The following is a 15,388-nucleotide window of genomic DNA, read 5'->3' as shown; positions in this document are numbered from 1 at the left end:
ATAATTATAATTATAGTTTGTCCTTTTTACAGATTTCTTTTTTCTTATCGTCTCACACTAAAATGCTTTTTAACTTTCTCCACATTTATTACAATTTAAAATTATAATTTATTCTTTTCACAAATTTTTTTTCCTCCTCACCTCACACTAAGATTCTTTTTTATATGCTTTCTAAATATTTATTATAATTATAATTATAACTTATTCTTTTAAAAAAAATTATTTTTTTTCATCACCTCACACTAAGATTCTTTTTATATACTTTCTACATATCTATTAAAATTATAATTATAATTTATTATTTTCACAATTTTTTTTTCTCAACACTTAATACTAAGATTCCATTTATATGCTTTCTCCATATTTATTACAATTTATAATCATTATTTGTTCTTTTACACAAATTTCTTTTTTCCTCATCACCATACGCTAAGATTCTTTTAAACTTTCTCCACATTTTATTACTATTTATAAATATAATTTATTCTTTTTACCGATTTCTTTTTTCTCATCAATCACTCGGATTTTATTATATGCTAAATGTGCAACAATAATTAGTAGCTATAAAAAGACACTCACATCAAGCAAATTAATTAACCGAGCAAGAAATGAGTATGGGTTCTCTTCCAAGCCCACACTTCGTCATCTTCCCTTTCATGTCTCATGGCCACACCATCCCTGTCCTCTACCTCGCCCGACTCCTCCACCGCCGATCCGCCGCCGTCACCATCTTCACCACCTCTGGAAACTCCCCTCCCATCCGTGCATGTCTCGAGGACACCGATGTCTCAGTTATCGAACTCCCTTTCCCTCAGAACATAGAGGGCATCCCTCCCGGCGTAGAGAACACTCACAAATTGCCATCCATGGCCTGTTTTCTCCCTTTTGTCGAATCCACGAAACTCATGCAGAAAAGCTTCGAACAGGCCTTGGAATCCCTTACCACTCCTGTTTCCTGCGTAATTTCTGACGGGTTTCTCGGGTGGACTCTAAAATCTGCTAAAAAATTTGGTGTTCCGAGGTTTGTTTTCTTCGGGACGGGCAATTTTTCATTTACTATGTACCAGATCTTAGGCACGGAAAGGCCTCATGCAGGCACGAATTTGCTGGATGAGCCCTTTCCCATGCCTGATTTTCCAGGGCTGAAGCTGACAAGAAATGACTTCGACCCACCGTATAATGATATGGAGCCGTCGGGCCCGTATGTGGAGTTCCTGGCGGAGCAGATGGCTGCGGCGGCGATGAGCGACGGGATAATCGTGAACAGCTTCTACGAGTTGGAACAATGTTACGCTGATTATTGGAACAATAAATATCGCCCAAAAGCTCTTTGTGTTGGCCCACTCTGCATGGCGGCGTCGCCGCCGTCACAGGCCCTGGCAAATCCAAGTTATACACAATTCCTGGACGAAAATTTGGCTGCTGGTGAACCTGTTTTGTACGTTGCTTTTGGGACTCAAGCAGAAGTGTCAGCGGAGCAATTGCAAGAAATCGCAGCGGGATTGGAACAATCTCAGGTGAGTTTCTTGTGGACTTTGAAGCCCAAAGGGTTGGGATTCTTGCAGAAATTTGAAGAGAGGGTGAATAGTAGAGGAATCGTGGTGAAAGACTGGGTTGATCAGCAACAAATCCTCCGCCACGAGGGAGTAAAAGGGTTTCTGAGCCACTGCGGATGGAACTCAGTGATGGAGAGCATCTTCGCCGGCGTTCCCATTCTTGCTTTGCCTTTCATGGCGGAGCAGCATATGAATGCAAGATTTGTGGCAGAGGAAGCTGGCGTGGGGCTGAGGATCGTGCCGAGGAGCGGATCCGTCCGGGGATTTGTGGCTGCGGAGGAGGTGGAGAGAAAGGTGAGAGAGCTGATGATGGGCGTTGAGAAGGGAGCGGAGGTGCGGAAGAAGGTGGCGGAGTACCGCGACGCTGCGTGCGACGCCGTGAAAGAAGGCGGTTCATCCACTCGCACGTTGGATATGCTGATTGATGAGGTTGCCCGGAAAAGACAGACATTTTCCTCTGGCGGGCGTGCAGTGTGTTGTCCTGACGGGCAACGTTTGGACTCTGATCACAATAGGCAACAGGCATAGTTTTAGACTAGAAAGGAGGCCGAATTAATTCAATCACAAATATACTTGTTTTGTAATTGATAGTTTTTTAAAATTGTATAATAATCATTATTGCATTATATAATTGATTTAAATTTGGCATAACCAGATGCGATCAAGAATTTCTCTAAGTGTAAAATATCACAGCGAAAGCATATAGCAATGAAAGAATTTCTTGAATCGAATTTCTGATTTGCAGAAGGGAAAGCAGTTGTTGTTCAAACACAACTGTAAAATTTTGTAATTCTGTTATTTTCGCTCTTGAGAAAGACGAAGGCACAATTCCCTTTTATAGCCTTCCTTTACAATCGTTAACTATACTCGCATTTCACTAATAGAAGCGTGAACCTTAGGAAGAATTTCTGCAAATGCGATTACAAGTAAAACTTAGACAATTAAGAGTCCATTTGGTTGTGTTTTCACTTTCATTTTCATTTTCAGTTTCCAACAATTAGAAATGTGTAGAAATGTTTTATTGATTTTTGTGCGAAAATTGAGAATATGTTTGGATTAGTTGTTTCCAAATATAGGTATATAGGTGTGAGAATGTTGAATATAGGTATATGTATTTTTGATGTGACAGATGACCAAATTGATTGAATATGTGAAATTATAGAATAATCAAAGTGAATCTTGCCATTTGAAACAATTTTAATTGATTTGAAACAAGGAAAGACATGCTGATAAGATAAGACAAGTATGACAAACCCATGTGACCTATAATTTCAAAAAATTGAGAATTAAAATAGGAATGCATTCTCAACGAAAATGTCTTGACCAAACAAAATCCCAACTACCTAAATAGTGAAAAGTGGAAAAAATTCTCATTAAAAACACAACCAAACGGGCTCTAATAAACTCACGTTGGATATAATAAAACACGTTTCCTCCATTCAGCGATTACAAGCTCTTTCTCCCTCTTTGAGTTCATCTGTTGGTTCCTGCAGCTGCAACCAAAATCTGTCCACTTTTACACTAAGCAACATTATATTTTATATTTTGTTGAATATATAAATGTTATGTGAATAACAATTTACATAAATTATATATTAAATAAAATCAAAACAATTACCCAATAAGATATATTAGTAATTATCGAGCACAAAAGGTATTATTTATATATTTGATTATACAAATGAAATAAGTATAAAAATAATTGATTAATTTTATTCAATTAGGGTCAAATTAAAAATATAAAAAATTATTTTTTGAAAATGATGATGTAGAATTCTTATAGACCAAGTACCCACTAGTGCGTTAATCAGAAATTGGACATATTATTACCAAATATCTTCGAATTACTACTATAGAAAAATATAAAAAATAAAGAATTAGTTATATGTATTTTTTTTTTGAATAATTCACTATTCATCTAAAATGATCTAACTTTTTAAAAAATAAAATAAAATAAAAAAATAAGAATAAAACTTACTTTAATACCCCGTGTCTATTATATTAGATATTGTATATGATTCTTAACAAGTTAATTTATTATTAGCCACGATGAGACCTACTCATCTCCACCTATTTCTTGTGTAAGTTTTATTAATGAAAAGCTTATTTGAATTAATTTGAGATAAAGAAGAAATCATGTGACTTAATTACTAAGTTGGTAAGATTAACTAGAAAATAAATTATAGAGTATAATTTGAATATAACAAACTTTAAAGGACTAAATTAAAATTCTATAAGATTTTTAGGGTCAAATTATACAGGTTAAAGAATTAAAGGACTAAATTATAAATTTTATAAAATTATCCCCTTAGTTTGATAAAGGGTGGCAGAAATCCAAGCTGTCTCTTCCTTTTCTTCTACATCCCTTGACCAAGAACAGAATTTGGCCTCAATTCTGTAAGTGTTTCCTAACTATTTCAATTAATTGGATTAAATTAATATATATAAATACCTTAGTTATATATATATATAAATATTTATATTTTTTATTCGCTATATATATATATATATATATTTACTGAAGTGGGTTATATTATCTGCTTACCTTTCATAACCATTAAATCATGTGATAATTTGGAATTACCTAATCAATTAAATTTATACATATAAACTTTATGTTATATTTTAATATATATTTGTATTACGTTATAATTTTTTTAATGACAGTAATTCACTTATGATCTTTTATTATTTATAAATTTATGTCAAAATTTAGTAATTTCTATGAATTAATCTAAAAATCATAATAATAACAATAATAATAATAATAATAATAATTATGATGATGATGATAGTTGAATAATTCTAATTATTATTTTTATTATATATATAATTAGACTAAAAAGTTTAATCAATAATTACTATTCTTAAAATTCGGACACCCGATTCATAAGAAATTTAAATATATAGAAGACTGTGTCCATTAGATCATATCAGACGGTATGATTTAAAATCACACGGTCTGATTCAACGGTACACTGTCTTGAATGATTATTCTTATGTTTCGAGTATGATATTTCGACATCCGTATATCTAATAAGTCTAAAACTTTACCAAATATATTTTTCTGTAAGTTTTATCATATCTAACGGTCTGATCTGAATTTTGATGGCCCAATTAACTCATGTTGTTCAACAATGTAAGATTATAGTTGCATCAATGTTATACTAACATTTATAAATATATAAATTTTGCAGATTGTGAACATATATTAATTTCAACTATAAAATATTTTTATGTATCTCAATTGCATTATTTCAGATAATTGATACTTTTCGAATAACTTTAAACTGTTCAGAATGATTTTTTTTTTTTTTTTGTACAATTTACTAATTATACTACTACTAAACTAATCAGTAGTTTATATTTATAACAATAAATTAGAACTTCATACTATATTTTGGTATATTTATAATATAGTATACATTATACAATCTATTTTATTACTTATAAATTTATATAAAAAATTGGTGATTCCCATTATTTAATCTAATAATGATAATAATAACAATAATATAGTATGCATTATACAATTTATTTCATTACTTATAAATTTATGTAAAAAATTGGTGATTTCCATAATTTATAATAATAATAATAAATAAAAAAATTAAAAAATTAAAAAAAAATAGTTTGAGCTCGAGCTCATCAAATTGAGCTCAAGTTCGAGCTCGAGTTCGACTCATTGCCACCCCTACTCTCACTTTATTAAGACTCGAATATTTATTTTTGCAGATATTACAGACCAAAACACTTGCAAGAGATGTCAGTTGTGAGGCATCATGCACTTCATTTAGATCTATCCTTTGGAGTGAGGTCCCAAGGTGACATATGAAGCATTTGTCCCCTCCACACCGCCAGCATCAACATGTTGCACTTTTAGGGCATAAATGAAATGTTCTTTTTCATATTCTCTCAAACATAAATCTCCCAAAAGATCATGGATTCCACATTTTTTTTATTTTTCCATCAAACCCAAATTTAAGACTCAAAAATAGATTTCTATTAATAAGGTCTCTTAAGTATTTCTCTGCTACTTCTTCCAAGCTTTTACCTCTTATTGGTTTTAAAAATCTTTCAGCAATCCATAATTTGGTTAAATTTGAAAATGTGAATCTCAGAATCTTCACGAAAAATATTCATATAGAAAAAATATGGTTTAAGATGAACGGACAAATTGTTATAGCTCAAAGACAATATCTTTAGACATCCCTCATAATCTTTTGAATTACGAAAAGTGCTTACGTTTATTGCGTCAGACTCCCAATATTCCCGTGTCATGTTGGAGTTTGCGAGCAGCCTCCCGAGTACAACAATTGTTAGTGGAATTCCATTGCAAGATTTTGCAATGTTCTTACCAATTTCCTCCAATTCCGGATATGGACAATCTTTTTATGCAAAGATTTCTTGGCAAAACAAATTCCAACTTTTTTCCTTATTTAGAAAATCTAACGAATAAGATTCCTGAGAGCCTAAAGAAATAGCCAAGCTTGACTCCCTAGTAGTCAGCATAACTAGACTTCCTTTTCCGTCATTTGGAAAGAACAACTTTAAATCATCCCAAGCCTCTACACTCCATACATCATCCATAACTATCAAATATCTCTCCCCGAATAAACTTTGGTACAATCTTTGTCCTAATCCGGCCTCAGTTTGACTACTCTCTTGGTTTTTTTCATTACCAAGAAGGGATGAAAGAATTTCCAATGCACTACATTCTTGAGATATTGTAAGCCAAATTCGTTTAGAAAAGTAGTGCAAAGTATATGGATGATCAAAAACATTTTGAGCTAAAGTAGTCTTACTAATGCCTCCCATCCCTACAATGGAGAGGATCTGGAGATCAGGTTCACCTCTGGTGAGCTTATCCACGATTGGATCTCAAGTGTTCCTCAAATCCCACCACAGTAGTCTTCTTGGCACTGGAAGGAAGCATTTTTGGTGATTTGACAGGAACAGACACTATACACTGCTCTTCTTGGGCGTCGACTGCCCATTCTTCTTTCACCATCTTCGTCAACTCTTTTGTGAGGGAATCCAACTTTCCAGTTACTTTGTCAATATCTTGAGAGAACGATGAGAGGGCTGCCATAAAATGACTTTCTTCCTCAGATCTAAAGCGAAGCTGATCCACTACATGGCGGTCAACAACTTCTTCTGCTTCTACAGCAGCATCAGCAATTTGCCTAAGAATAATATTAAACACAGCTTAAGAATAATATTAGCTTAATCACATAATTCAATTTTTTGTCATATCGTGCAAGGCAATTACTACTATTTTTTATATTCAAAGTCTATTTTGTTTCAAGGTTTTAATGATATCATGTGGCCAATGGCCATATTATATTTTCTTCTGGTGTTATATTATAATAAGGATTGACAACTTTGCTTGTAAGTAATAATGTCTAAATGCTCTCATACATTGCACGATGCTTAGTAATTGTCAGTAGATTTATGTGAATTAACAAAGCAGTAATTTGTCATATAATTTATTATGTGACATAATAATATGAGAGAGTCATGTGATAGAGTTAACATAATATGGATGGAGTCAACGGACCCGTTCTATTTGCGGATCACATTGACTGACTATTAGAAAATTATAAATATTTTGTAGGGGAGCGGTGGTACTCAAATCAACATAAAAAAATATTTCAGAAGTAATAGACAAATTAAAAAATAATAAATAATGGAATTGGGTACTTATCAATTATTTCAAAATGATACTACAAAACAAATTACAGTTGAAATTCTACTGAGATGAGCTTGCGAGACCTCAAATTCAATGGAAATCCTCCTCCACCATCCCACTTGATTCGCTTCATTTCAAGTTACAGAAATATGGGACGGGTGTGATATAAACTGGAGAGAAATCCCCTTTCTTGCCTAATTTTCTTTAATTTTTATTTTTTTTCTCTTAATAGTAGTTATATTATCACTCATAATGTTACCAAATTAGAAAACGCCTTAATTTTCCCTCCAACGATTTTGTATCGCTTTTCTCCAATCGTTACAAAGAAATCATTATAAATTCCGTATTTTTTTATATTGATCTTATAAATATTACTAGATTAATATTCGAATATTCATAATAACAACACTTTGGTCACAAGAATAAATGAAATAAATATTAAATGACAATAATTTTAATTTTTATCAAAACTATAAAATTCATAATTATGATAAAATAAATTTTTTATCACTAAATATTTTTATTTAGTGGAAAAATTAATTAATATCCTCACTTGATTTGATTTGATCGTGGATGATGAGTTCATTATTGTCCATTACTTTTTGTGACAATATCGTGCAATTGCTACTATTTTTTATTTTCAAAGTCTATTTTGTGACAAGTTTTCTTGTAAGTAATGTCTAAATACTCTTATACATAATAACATGTTAGTCGAGTCAACCGCAACGTGATTTCATGTGATATTACTTACAATTATGAGTGTAATGTGTGTATTCTTTTCATACTGATGTATTGTAAAAGTCGACTGAAATAAATTAAGAAGGCACTAGCTGGATGATAGTGCTATAAAAAATAATTGGGAAAAGTATTATTTTAGTCCGCTAAATATGTCTAATTTTAATTTTAGTTCGATAATTATGTCCATTTTTGTTTTGGTCCAATAACTTACAAAATTGCTTATTTTTAGTCCTTTGGCAGATTTTCGAACAATTTCACCCCTATAAGTGCATATGAACTAAAATTGCCTTTCAAAAATTGCATAGGGGTAAAACTGTCCGAAAATCTGTCAGATGACTACAAGAAAGTAATTTCGTAAGTTATTGGACTTAAACAAAAATGGACATAGTTATCGGATTAAAATTAAAATTAGGCATATTTAACGGACTAAAATAATATTTTTCTCAAAATATTTATAATACAATAATAATTTTAATTTCAGAACTACTAGAAACAAAAATTATTTAGTATTACTAATCTTAACACGTCTATCTTACATACAAATCGTGTATGTGAAAATTTTATTTTCATAAATGGGTGCAAGAAAATCAAATTCGAATTTGAAACCTTATGTTTTGCTTAATTTTGATAATGGGTCAAACAACCCATTATTTAAGAATTTATATTATTAAAAAGAAAAATAATTTATATTAATATCTTAATAAAAAATATTTTAAATAATTTAAACCAAATGATCAAGAACAATATTAATCATAGCTAATTGTTACCGTTAAAAATGAATACGTATAGAAAATGTCAAATATAACATTTTGTTGATTGGTTTTTTTTTTTTTTTGTTTCATCTGCCATATAAACGCTTATTTGAAAAAGAATATTAAATGACATAAAATAAATTTTGAATTATATTATAGATCAAATTATAAATTATAAAAAAATAATATAAATTTAAAATGAAAAGCTAAAATCCTTCCATTCTAATTTTTAATTATATTTTGTTGAATATTGATGGATTTTAAATTCTTTTCGAATGTAATTATTTGAAACTTTTTTTTACTTACAATAAGTTAATCTAAGATAAATAATAATTTTCATTCAGCTTTTGTGTTGATATCAATAAATTTTAGTGAATTTTTATTTAACGAAGGGACCTATTTGTTATACAAATGCAAACCTTAAAAATACTAAATATAATTTTTTAAACCTTACGAACGAGAAGCGTAATTATCCCTGTATACAATATTCATAAATCATCCATTATTATCTATTCATCGCTTAGATAATGTTGCGTATATGACTTTTTAAAAAATAAAATTGAAATACGTTGTTGCGAAGAGAACCAGCATTGCATGTGCTTAGTAATTGCCAGCAGATTCATGTGAATTAACAAAGCAACAACTTACCACATAACTTTCCCCCACCTTCGGGTGTTAAAAAAAAAAACTTACCACATAATTTATTTGGATAATATTAATTATATTATATTTTTATTGTTATTTGATAGGTCATTCGAGAGAGTTGATATAATATGGATGGAGTCAACGGATCCCTTCTATTTTCGGATCAAAGTCAAACTTAAATTTTAAATGCAAAAGATAAATAATATTAATTTATATAGTGTGTGCGGTGCGTGGTAATATTTATGTATGTCACATCAAATGGATTGATTATTAGAAAATTGCAAATATTTTGTGGGAGAGATGGTACTCAAATCAACATAAAAAAATATTTCAAAAATAATAGACAACTTACAAAACAATAATTGACCTACCAATAAAATCATATATTAATTAGAAAAAATTATTATTTTAATCCGCTAAGTATGTCTAATTTTAATTTTAGTCCGATAACGATGTCCATTTTTGTTTAGGTCTAGTAACTTACGAAATTGCTTACTTTTAGTCCTCTGGCAAATTTTCGGACAATTTTACCCCTATGAGTGTATATGGATTAAAACTGTCTTTCAAAAGTTACATAGGGGTAAACTTGTCGGACAATCTGCCAGAGGACTAAAAGTAAGTAATTTCGTAAGTTACTGAACCTAAACAAAAATGAACATAGTTATTGGACTAAAATTAAAATTAGACATACTTAGCGGACTAAAATAATACTTTTCCATATTAATTATACAGTTAATAAAGATTTGAATCGATGATTTGAAACATAGGATTGTAAAATAATTTTGTAATTTTTTTATATTTTATAATTTTAATTCTTTTGATGTCAAATCTTACAAAAATTATCGAGATTAATCATGTTCCACTCGCAATTTTGATATCTTTATTCTTTATGTTTTTAGGAGATGCAAAAGACTCCTAGTGAAAGTTTTCGGAATGAATCATGTGCCACGTTATTTTCTTCTTTTACTTTTTTATTCATATTGGCAAAAGTGAACCAATTATATTATTATTTAATTTTACTATAATGGGATAGTGAAAATTAAACAGGAGTATAAAACTATCAATTGATTTTTTTTCTCAATAATTTTTTTTTCAGTGAGAAGAGGCGATAATCCAAATATTTAATTAGTAGGACGTTTGAAATTGTTAGTGTTTTATATTGGATTGTTGAATATACTGATTGACAATCCACAGGCTGCCAACTTATTTGTCTAATTTAATTTTTGTCTGTTTTTTACTTTTGATACAAACATTATCTCTGCTACAACTGTCAACTTTTCTCAACAAAAATTATTTATTTCAAAGTAGAAGTTTTCGCAAATTCTTTTTAATAACTCTAGGCAAAAGCCCAATCTCACTAGGACTCGATGGGGCCGGCTACGCCCCTGTCATAGTATTTATTTTTTCGATAAATATAATTTTTATAAATAGAAAAAGATATAGTACAACACTTATTATTAAGTGTATTTATTAAAAGTCATAGCATTTATTACTGAGTGTATTTTTGTTAGGGGCCATTTTCTAGATATTGGATGCAACGGAGATTTTTTGAAATGATTAATAACTAGGTAAAGGTCTGAAAATTGACTGGGTGGTCGAGTGGTGGAAACGCTTCTTTTTTCTATATTTTGGACCTTAGCTCCATGAAACAATAATCAGTATCTTTATTACATTAATTAAAACTTATTTGTTCTTGCATGCCTAATTTCCCTTCTTCAGAGGGGAAACGTTTATTATTGAGTTTAATTATATTTATCAAATTTATAAAATGTATATTTTCTAAAATGTCTTTCTCTCATTAAAGAAATAGATGCTAAAAAATAAAGAATATTTCCTGAATTTATGTCAATTGTTATTATGTTTGTTCAATTTTAGAAGAAAATCGTGATGTCGGTGCAGTATAACTAAAATTTGAATGAAATCTTATAGTTGGAATTGAATTTCCTATTTTAAATCAAATTACAAACTTTATTCTAATTAGTATATATATATATATGTATATATACCATATATATAAAATTTATTTTTAAATCAAATAATTAATGTAATTTTTATATATGTGGATATATATATTAAAATAAAATAAAAAATAGAATAGAAAATTGTATGTGTATTTTTTTTGTACCCGTAAAACATCATATTCTTCCCTCGACCATTTCCATTAATACAAATTGCAATATATATATGAGGTGCAAAATCAATTTGCAATAAAGATGTAGCTTGCATATTATTTAGTTCCTCGTCTCAAATTGAATTTTTTTATTTCATTCAATATACAGACATTATATATAATATTTTTTTTAAGTAATATATATGACATAATTTAATTATATATATCATATGTTTAATATTAAATAAAATAAAAGATACTACATCTCTAGATCTCATCTCACCGTCACTCACCACTCCACTTATTGCAATGGTCATTGATGACAATTGGTTAGGCCACCCGCCTCTGTTAGAATTTTCTGTCTGTTATACCTATAAAAGAGGACACTCGCACTGAGCAAATTAAACCGATCGAGCAAGAAAAATAGTATGGGTTCTCTTCCAAGCCCACACTTTCTCATCTTCCCTTTCATGTCTCAAGGCCACACCATCCCTATCCTCTACCTCGCCCGACTCCTCCACCGCCGATCCGCCGCCGTCACCATCTTCACCACCTCTGGAAACTCCCCTCCCATCCGTTCATGTCTCCAGGACATCGATGTCTCAGTTATCGAACTCCCTTTCCCTCAGAAGATAGAGGGCATCCCTCCAGGCGTAGAGAACACCAACAAATTGCCATCCATGGCCTGTTTTCTCCCTTTTGTCCAATCCACGAAACTCATGCAAGAAAGCTTCGAACAGGCCCTCGAATCCCTTAACCCTCCTGTTTCCTGCATAATTTCTGACGGGTTTCTCGGGTGGACTCTAAAATCTGCTAAAAAGTTTGATGTTCCGAGGTTTGTTTTCTTCGGGATGGGCAATTTTTCATTTACTATGTACCAGATCTTGGTCACGGAAAGGCCTCATGCAGGAACGAATTCGCTGGATGAGCCCTTTTCCATGCCTGATTTTCCAGGGCTCAAGCTGACAAGAAATGACTTCGACCCACCGTATAATGATATCGAGCCGTCGGGCCCCTATGTGGAGTTCATGGCGGAGCAGATGGCTGCGGCGGCGATGAGCCAGGGGATAATCGTGAACAGCTTCTACGAGCTGGAACAATGTTACGCTGATTATTGGAACAAGAAAATTGGCCCAAAAGCTCTCTGTGTTGGCCCACTCTGCATGGAGGGGGCGGCGCCGTCACAGGCCCTGGAAAAGCCGAGTTACACACAATTCCTGGACGGAAAATTGGCTGAGGGTGAACCCGTTTTGTACGTTGCTTTCGGGACTCAAGCAGAAGTGTCAGCGGAGCAACTGCAAGAAATTGCTGCCGGATTGGAACAATCTCAGGTGAGTTTCTTGTGGACTTTGAAGCCCAAAGGGTTGGAATTCTTGCAGAAATTTGAAGAGAGGGTGAAGAGTAGAGGAATCGTGGTGAAAGACTGGGTCGATCAACAACAAATCCTCCGGCACGAAGTAGTAAAAGGGTTTCTGAGCCACTGCGGATGGAACTCAGTGATGGAGAGCATCTGCGCCGGCGTACCCATTCTTGCGCTGCCGTTCATGGGGGATCAGCATTTGAATGCAAGATTTGTGGCGGAGGAAGCTTGCGTGGGGCTGAGGATCATGCCGAGGAGTGGATCCGTCCGGGGATTTGTGGCTGCGGAGGAGGTGGAGAGAAAGGTGAGAGAGCTGATGATGGGCGTGGAGAAAGGAGCGGAGGTGCGGAAGAAGGTGGAGGAGTACCGCGACGCTGCGTGCGATGCCGTGAAAGAAGGTGGTTCATCGACTCGCACGTTGGATATGCTGATTGAGGTTGCCCGGAAAAGACAGACATTTTCCTCTGGCGGGAGTGCAGCGTGTTGTCCTGACGGGCAGCGTTTCGATTCTGATCACAAGAGGCAACATGCATAGTTTTAGAATAGAAATATCTAAATAACATTTTATTTTACATTTTGTTGAATATATAAATGTTATGTGAATGAAATTTACATAAATTATATGTTAGTCAAAACATTTTACATACCATATGGGATTCCTAAAATTAAATAAAATAGAAAATACTTACACTTATCGAGTTAACGTATTATATTAAATACAAAATGTGGATATTCATATTGAGTTAGGATCCATGGTCGTGACATTTTGGTCAAACGCTTCCATCAATTTCTCGTGGAATTTTAATATATTAAAAAAAATAGATTGATTAATTTGCACGAAAATTATATTTTCTTAATTTAAGCATTGTGTGGAGAGATTATAAGTTATTGACTTTGCAACAGGATCAAATTAGGACTTCGTCCAACCAATTAATTATATAATAAGTGTGATACACGTATTATGTGATTAATTATATTTTTTTATATTATACGCATATTATAAATGTATTATTATATAATTGATTCAAATTTGATCAAATTCCATTTAAGTTATTATTTGTGGGAGTGTCTTATATTCTGTAATTTGACTTAAATTAAACTAATCAATAATATCTGATCCTCTGAAATCAATTATATTATCTTTTGTTGATATGGAGTTGGAATAAAAATAAAAAAAATAAAAAAGAAAAAACTTATCCATGTGATATTTAATGTTATGTGCGTTATGTATATAATTGAATGACACACGCCCCTTATACCGTTAATAAAGATTTGAATCGATGATTTGAAATATAGAATTGTAAAATAATTTTGTAATTTTTTGATATTTTATAATATTAATCCTTCTGATGTCAAATCTTACAAAAAAATTGTCGAGATTAATCATGTTCCTCTCGCAATTTTGATATCTTTATTCTTTATGTTTTTAGGAGATGCAAAAGACTCCTAGTAAAAGTTTTCGAAATGAATCATGTGCCACATTATTTTTTTCTTTTACTTTTTTATTCATATTGACAAAAGTGAACCAATTATATTATTATTTAATTTTATTACAATGGGATAGTGGAAATTAAACAGGAGTATAAAACTATCAATTGATTTTTTTTCTCTATAATTTTTTTTTTCAGTGAGCAGAGGTGATAATCCAAATATTTAATTAGTAGGACGTTTGAAATTGTTAGTATTTTATATTGGATTGTTGAATATACTGATTCACAATCCACAGACTGCCAACTTATTTGTCTAATGCTTTTGCCCATTAAATGCCTAAACTTGAAACACAACTGACTAATTTTCACTTTGCATTACTTGTATAGAGGGGAAATCAGCATAATAGTCTAATCAAACTACTGTAATGATGGATTACGAAACTCCTTAATAATTATTACAACCTAAAACATTATAGAAATCACAAAGTATAGTAATAAACAGAAAAATAAAGAATAACACTGTCAGAAGAGATATGGCTCAGAAAACAGCCAGATCCAAACCATTATAAGAATAGGGATCACGGTCACAATAAGTACCGCACCCACCAACAACCGACCCGCGACTGCACTACTATCAATGACCGCAACAACTCCAATCACAAAGATCTCACACTATCGTATGGTCACGAAGACCCTCAAAGATTATATAGTTCACACAGAACTTTGAGTGAGGAAAGGAGATAAAGGTAAGTCATTTTCTGTGTATTTGGCCGAAGGGGGAATCACCCTTTATGAAAGGATGACAAAGAAGGAAAGCCTTGGTGGCTTTCCCAAAGCCATCTCGTTGGCTAAGAAAAGACACCATAGTTGCCGGTGAAAAGGAGGGGAATGAGATCACAAAGGATTTGAGAAAGGAAGAGAGCAATCGACACAGGGAATAGAGAAAGGGGGAAATAATGGTTAGGGTTAGAGTTAGCAAAAATAAATAGTGTAAGTAACCGGTTCGGGTCAGGGCGATATGAGTCGGTAAGTAGGCCTGTGCAGGTGGGTCGATTAGTGGGCCGCCTGTGGGCCTTTTAAATAAGTCATTGGGCCACAAAAAATG

General features: G+C 32.1%; 2 pseudogenes; both read left to right on the top strand.

Annotated features, from left to right (window-relative positions):
- The first annotated feature begins 611 nt into the window (after window positions 1-611).
- On the top strand, window positions 612-2,084 carry LOC105157400 (UDP-glycosyltransferase 90A1 pseudogene; annotated as a pseudogene).
- Window positions 2,085-11,853: 9,769 nt separating this feature from the next.
- On the top strand, window positions 11,854-13,499 carry LOC105157399 (UDP-glycosyltransferase 90A1 pseudogene; annotated as a pseudogene).
- The last annotated feature ends 1,889 nt before the right edge of the window (window positions 13,500-15,388 follow it).

This window comes from Sesamum indicum, linkage group LG3, assembly GCF_026168435.1.
Source record: "Sesamum indicum cultivar Baizhima isolate 11 linkage group LG3, ASM2616843v1, whole genome shotgun sequence".
Lineage (NCBI taxonomy): Eukaryota > Viridiplantae > Streptophyta > Magnoliopsida > Lamiales > Pedaliaceae > Sesamum > Sesamum indicum.
Note: the sequence above shows the minus strand (reverse complement) of the source record. Positions and strands in the feature narration are given on the sequence as shown.